We start from the raw sequence: 7,500 nt of genomic DNA, 5'->3' as shown, positions 1-7,500 counted from the left end.
CTTACCTTCCTTTACTACCGCGTCTATCCCGACAGCGAAGATCGGGTCTTCACTGCTCCCATGATATGAAGTTGCACACGACCACTGGGGATTCCAAGATTTCAAAATTTTTCAAAATTTTAAAAGACGGCACAGCCGGGGCAGGGACGGTCGCCCGTCGATCCGACGATCCCCACTACCCATCCGACCCCTTACTTGTGGGCCGTTCTCACCCAGAAAGGAATTTTCGACATTTGAAAAAAAAAAAAAAAAAAAAAAAAATCATCGGGCCTGCCAGCGGGTGAAGGTACGCGGTCGGCCTGCTAGCCGTCTACCACGGGTAAAGGTACGTGGACGGCCTGCTAGCGGGCTACCACGGGTAAAAGTACGCGGACGGCCTGCTAGCGGGCTACCGCGGGTCTCGACGGCTGGGAAGGTACGTGGTCGGCCTGCTAGCGGGCTACCGCGGGTCTCGACGGCTGGGAAGGTACGCGGTCGGCCTGCTAGCGGGCTACCACGGGTAAAGGTACGTGGACGGCCTGCTAGCGGGCTACCGCGGGTCTCGACGGCTGGGAAGGTACGCGGTCGGCCTGCTAGCGGGCTACCGCGGGTCTCGACGGCTGGGAAGGTACGCGGTCGGCCTGCTAGCGGGCTACCACGGGTAAAGGTACGTGGACGGCCTGCTAGCGGGCTACCGCGGCTCTCGACGGCGGGGAAGGTACACGGTCGGCCTGCTAGCGGGCTACCGCGGATAAAAGGTACGTGGTCGGCCTGCTAGCGGGCTACCACGGGTAAAGGGACGTGGACGGGCCTGCTAGCGGGCTACCACGGGTAAAAGTAAGCGGACGGCCTGCTAGCGGGCTACCGCGGCTCTCGACGGCGGGGAAGGTACACGGTCGGCCTGCTAGCGGGCTACCGCGGATAAAAGGTACGTGGACGGCCTGTTAGCGGGCTACCACGGGTAAAAGTAAGCGGACGGCCTGCTAGCGGGCTGCCGCGGGTCTCGACGGCTGGGAAGGTACGCGGTCGACCCGCTAGCGGGCTACCGCGGGTAAAGGTACTCGGACGGCCTGCTAGCGGGCTACCACGGGTCTCGACGGCTGGGAAGGTACGCGGTCGACCCGCTAGCGGGCTACCGCGGGTAAAGGTACTCGGACGGCCTGCTAGCGGGCTACCGCGGGTCTCGACGGCTGGGAAGGTACGCGGTCGACCCGCTAGCGGGCTACCGCGGGTAAAGGTACTCGGACGGCCTGCTAGCGGGCTGCCGCGGGTCTCGACGGCTGGGAAGGTACGCGGTCGACCCGCTAGCGGGCTACCGCGGGTAAAGGTACTCGGACGGCCTGCTGGCGGGCTGCCGCGGGTCTCGACGGCTGGGAAGGTACGCGGTCGACCCGCTAGCGGGCTACCGCGGGTAAAGGTACTCGGACGGCCTGCTAGCGGGCTACCGCGGGTCTCGACGGCTGGGAAGGTACGCGGTCGACCCGCTAGCGGGCTACCGCGGGTAAAGGTACTCGGACGGCCTGCTAGCGGGCTACCGCGGGTCTCGACGGCTGGGAAGGTACGCGGTCGACCCGCTAGCGGGCTACCGCGGGTAAAGGTACTCGGACGGCCTGCTAGCGGGCTGCCGCGGGTCTCGACGGCTGGGAAGGTACGCGGTCGACCCGCTAGCGGGCTACCGCGGGTAAAGGTACTCGGACGGCCTGCTAGCGGGCTGCCGCGGGTCTCGACGGCTGGGAAGGTACGCGGTCGACCCGCTAGCGGGCTACCGCGGGTAAAGGTACTCGGACGGCCTGCTAGCGGGCTACCGCGGGTCTCGACGGCTGGGAAGGTACGCGGTCGACCCGCTAGCGGGCTACCGCGGGTAAAGGTACTCGGACGGCCTGCTAGCGGGCTACCGCGGGTCTCGACGGCTGGGAAGGTACGCGGTCGACCCGCTAGCGGGCTACCGCGGGTAAAGGTACTCGGACGGCCTGCTAGCGGGCTACCGCGGGTCTCGACGGCTGGGAAGGTACGCGGTCGACCCGCTAGCGGGCTACCGCGGGTAAAGGTACTCGGACGGCCTGCTAGCGGGCTACCGCGGGTCTCGACGGCTGGGAAGGTACGCGGTCGACCCGCTAGCGGGCTACCGCGGGTAAAGGTACTCGGACGGCCTGCTAGCGGGCTACCGCGGGTCTCGACGGCTGGGAAGGTACGCGGTCGACCCGCTAGCGGGCTACCGCGGGTAAAGGTACTCGGACGGCCTGCTAGCGGGCTACCGCGGGTCTCGACGGCTGGGAAGGTACGCGGTCGACCCGCTAGCGGGCTACCGCGGGTAAAGGTACTCGGACGGCCTGCTAGCGGGCTACCGCGGGTCTCGACGGCTGGGAAGGTACGCGGTCGACCCGCTAGCGGGCTACCGCGGGTAAAGGTACTCGGACGGCCTGCTAGCGGGCTACCGCGGGTCTCGACGGCTGGGAAGGTACGCGGTCGACCCGCTAGCGGGCTACCGCGGGTAAAGGTACTCGGACGGCCTGCTAGCGGGCTACCGCGGGTCTCGACGGCTGGGAAGGTACGCGGTCGACCCGCTAGCGGGCTACCGCGGGTAAAGGTACTCGGACGGCCTGCTAGCGGGCTACCGCGGGTCTCGACGGCTGGGAAGGTACGCGGTCGACCCGCTAGCGGGCTACCGCGGGTAAAGGTACTCGGACGGCCTGCTAGCGGGCTACCGCGGGTCTCGACGGCTGGGAAGGTACGCGGTCGACCCGCTAGCGGGCTACCGCGGGTAAAGGTACTCGGACGGCCTGCTAGCGGGCTACCGCGGGTCTCGACGGCTGGGAAGGTACGCGGTCGACCCGCTAGCGGGCTACCGCGGGTAAAGGTACTCGGACGGCCTGCTAGCGGGCTACCGCGGGTCTCGACGGCTGGGAAGGTACGCGGTCGACCCGCTAGCGGGCTACCGCGGGTAAAGGTACTCGGACGGCCTGCTAGCGGGCTACCGCGGGTCTCGACGGCTGGGAAGGTACGCGGTCGACCCGCTAGCGGGCTACCGCGGGTAAAGGTACTCGGACGGCCTGCTAGCGGGCTACCGCGGGTCTCGACGGCTGGGAAGGTACGCGGTCGACCCGCTAGCGGGCTACCGCGGGTAAAGGTACTCGGACGGCCTGCTAGCGGGCTACCGCGGGTCTCGACGGCTGGGAAGGTACGCGGTCGACCCGCTAGCGGGCTACCGCGGGTAAAGGTACTCGGACGGCCTGCTGGCGGGCTACCGCGGGTCTCGACGGCTGGGAAGGTACGCGGTCGACCCGCTAGCGGGCTACCGCGGGTAAAGGTACTCGGACGGCCTGCTGGCGGGCTACCGCGGGTCTCGACGGCTGGGAAGGTACGCGGTCGACCCGCTAGCGGGCTACCGCGGGTAAAGGTACTCGGACGGCCTGCTGGCGGGCTACCGCGGGTCTCGACGGCTGGGAAGGTACGCGGTCGACCCGCTAGCGGGCTACCGCGGGTAAAGGTACTCGGACGGCCTGCTAGCGGGCTACCGCGGGTCTCGACGGCTGGGAAGGTACGCGGTCGACCCGCTAGCGGGCTACCGCGGGTAAAGGTACTCGGACGGCCTGCTGGCGGGCTACCGCGGGTCTCGACGGCTGGGAAGGTACGCGGTCGACCCGCTAGCGGGCTACCGCGGGTAAAGGTACTCGGACGGCCTGCTGGCGGGCTACCGCGGGTCTCGACGGCTGGGAAGGTACGCGGTCGACCCGCTAGCGGGCTACCGCGGGTAAAGGTACTCGGACGGCCTGCTGGCGGGCTACCGCGGGTCTCGACGGCTGGGAAGGTACGCGGTCGACCCGCTAGCGGGCTACCGCGGGTAAAGGTACTCGGACGGCCTGCTGGCGGGCTACCGCGGGTCTCGACGGCTGGGAAGGTACGCGGTCGACCCGCTAGCGGGCTACCGCGGGTAAAGGTACTCGGACGGCCTGCTAGCGGGCTACCGCGGGTCTCGACGGCTGGGAAGGTACGCGGTCGACCCGCTAGCGGGCTACCGCGGGTAAAGGTACTCGGACGGCCTGCTAGCGGGCTACCGCGGGTCTCGACGGCTGGGAAGGTACGCGGTCGACCCGCTAGCGGGCTACCGCGGGTAAAGGTACTCGGACGGCCTGCTAGCGGGCTACCGCGGGTCTCGACGGCTGGGAAGGTACGCGGTCGACCCGCTAGCGGGCTACCGCGGGTAAAGGTACTCGGACGGCCTGCTAGCGGGCTACCGCGGGTCTCGACGGCTGGGAAGGTACGCGGTCGACCCGCTAGCGGGCTACCGCGGGTAAAGGTACTCGGACGGCCTGCTAGCGGGCTACCGCGGGTCTCGACGGCTGGGAAGGTACGCGGTCGACCCGCTAGCGGGCTACCGCGGGTAAAGGTACTCGGACGGCCTGCTAGCGGGCTACCGCGGGTCTCGACGGCTGGGAAGGTACGCGGTCGACCCGCTAGCGGGCTACCGCGGGTAAAGGTACTCGGACGGCCTGCTGGCGGGCTACCGCGGGTCTCGACGGCTGGGAAGGTACGCGGTCGACCCGCTAGCGGGCTACCGCGGGTAAAGGTACTCGGACGGCCTGCTGGCGGGCTACCGCGGGTCTCGACGGCTGGGAAGGTACGCGGTCGACCCGCTAGCGGGCTACCGCGGGTAAAGGTACTCGGACGGCCTGCTGGCGGGCTACCGCGGGTCTCGACGGCTGGGAAGGTACGCGGTCGACCCGCTAGCGGGCTACCGCGGGTAAAGGTACTCGGACGGCCTGCTGGCGGGCTACCACGGGTCTCGACGGCTGGGAAGGTACGCGGTCGACCCGCTAGCGGGCTACCGCGGGTAAAGGTACTCGGACGGCCTGCTGGCGGGCTACCACGGGTCTCGACGGCTGGGAAGGTACGCGGTCGACCCGCTAGCGGGCTACCGCGGGTAAAGGTACTCGGACGGCCTGCTGGCGGGCTACCACGGGTCTCGACGGCTGGGAAGGTACGCGGTCGACCCGCTAGCGGGCTACCGCGGGTAAAGGTACTCGGACGGCCTGCTAGCGGGCTACCACGGCACTCGACGACAGGGAAGGTACGTGGTCGACCTGCTAGCGGGCTACCACGGGTAAAAGGTACGTGGTCGACCTGCTAGCGGGCAACCACGGGTAAAAGGTACGTGGTCGGCCTGCTAGCGGGCTACCACGGGGAAAGGTACGTGGCAGGCCGACCACGTACCTTTACCCGCGGTCGAGACCCGCGGTAGCCCGCTAGCAGGCTTACCAAGTGGCCACAGAGAGGTATTGTGCCCATTATAAGGGCCACCGTGCCGTTTTCAGCTCCAGAGACAAGCCCTACAGCTTGTCTCTGGGACCTTATATGGTCCGCGTTGGAGCATATATGGTCCGGGCTGGACCATATATGAACCAAACCTCTCTCTGACGCGACTTGTTGGATTAGGGTTAGGGTTAGGGTTAGGGTTAGGGTTAGGGTTAGGGTTAGGGTTAGGGTTAGGGTTAGGGTTAGGGTTAGGGTTAGGGTTAGGGTTAGGGTTAGGGTTAGGGTTAGGGCTAAGGTTAGGGTTAGGGTTAGGGTTAGGGTTAGGGTTAGGGTTAGGGTTAGGGTTAGGGTTAGGGTTAGGGTTAGGGTTAGGGTTAGGGTTAGGGTTAGGGTTAGGGTTAGGGTTAGGGTTAGGGTTAGGGCTAGGGTTAGGGCTAGGCTTAGCACCCACTGTAACCCTAGCTTATGTCCTGACAACCCTAGTTCAAACCTTCGCGAAGGTGTCGAACGCAAGCACACGGCCGATCAAGAGGGTGTACGATGCCTGCCTTCGTTACCTGAAATTTTATCGTATCATGGAGAGACCTGCTGTAATATTCTTACGTGCGGCTTCCCGATGACAAAAAAATTGTTGAGACATACTTTTTGACTGGGGCATAGTTGGCCGAGACACTTACGTTCGGCTTCCCGATGAAAAAATTCCCCAGGGTCAACATTTTTTACCGACGATAAAGTGGGCCGAGAGACCCGCGGTAGTCCGCCCGCATCTAACGTGCGACACCTCGATGAAAATTTCACCCTCGTAAAAAATTTTTACCGAGGGTATAGTTTGCCGGCCTCGATGGTCGAGAGACCCGCGGTAGCCCGTCCGCGTCTAACGTGCGACACCTCGATGAAAATTTCACCCTCGTAAAAAAATTTTACCGAGGGTATAGTTTGCCGGCCTCGATGGTCGAGAGACCCGCGGTAGCTCGTCCGCGTCTAACGTGCGACACCTCGATGAAAATTTCACCCTCGTAAAAATTTTTTACCGAGGGTATAGTTTGCCGGCCTCGATGGTCGAGAGACCCGCGGTAGCCCGTCCGCGTCTAACGTGCGACACCTCGATGAAAATTTCACCCTCGTAAAAATTTTTTACCGAGGGTATAGTTTGCCGGCCTCGATGGTCGAGAGACCCGCGGTAGCTCGTCCGCGTCTAACGTGCGACACCTCGATGAAAATTTCACCCTCGTAAAAAATTTTTTACCGAGGGTATAGTTTGCCGGCCTCGATGGTCGAGAGACCCGCGGTAGCCCGTCCGCGTCTAACGTGCGACACCTCGATGAAAATTTCACCCTCGTAAAAAATTTTTACCGAGGGTATAGTTTGCCGGCCTCGATGGTCGAGAGACCCGCGGTAGCCCGTCCGCGTCCAACGTGCGACACCTCGATGAAAATTTCACCCTCGTAAAAATTTTTTTACCGAGGGTATAGTTTGCCGGCCTCGATGGTCGAGAGACCCGCGGTAGCCCGTCCGCGTCCAACGTGCGACACCTCGATGAAAATTTCACCCTCGTAAAAATTTTTTTACCGAGGGTATAGTTTGCCGGCCTCGATGGTCGAGAGACCCGCGGTAGCCCGTCCGCGTCCAACGTGCGACACCTCGATGAAAATTTCACCCTCGTAAAAATTTTTTTACCGAGGGTATAGTTTGCCGGCCTCGATGGTCGAGAGACCCGCGGTAGCCCGTCCGCGTCCAACGTGCGACACCTCGATGAAAATTTCACCCTCGTAAAAATTTTTTTACCGAGGGTATAGTTTGCCGGCCTCGATGGTCGAGAGACCCGCGGTAGCCCGTCCGCGTCCAACGTGCGACACCTCGATGAAAATTTCACCCTCGTAAAAATTTTTTTACCGAGGGTATAGTTTGCCGGCCTCGATGGTCGAGAGACCCGCGGTAGCCCGTCCGCGTCCAACGTGCGACACCTCGATGAAAATTTCACCCTCGTAAAAATTTTTTTACCGAGGGTATAGTTTGCCGGCCTCGATGGTCGAGAGACCCGCGGTAGCCCGTCCGCGTCTAACGTGCGACACCTCGATGAAAATTTCACCCTCGTAAAAATTTTTTACCGAGGGTATAGTTTGCCGGCCTCGATGGTCGAGAGACCCGCGGTAGCCCGTCCGCGTCTAACGTGCGACACCTCGATGAAAATTTCACCCTCGTAAAAATTTTTTTACCGAGGGTATAGTTTGCCGGCCTCGATGGTCGAGAGACCCGCGGTAGCCCGTC

Source organism: Mytilus edulis, unplaced genomic scaffold, assembly GCF_963676685.1.
Source record: "Mytilus edulis unplaced genomic scaffold, xbMytEdul2.2 SCAFFOLD_1080, whole genome shotgun sequence".
Taxonomy (NCBI): Eukaryota; Metazoa; Mollusca; class Bivalvia; order Mytilida; family Mytilidae; genus Mytilus; species Mytilus edulis.
This window is presented reverse-complemented; position numbering follows the sequence as displayed.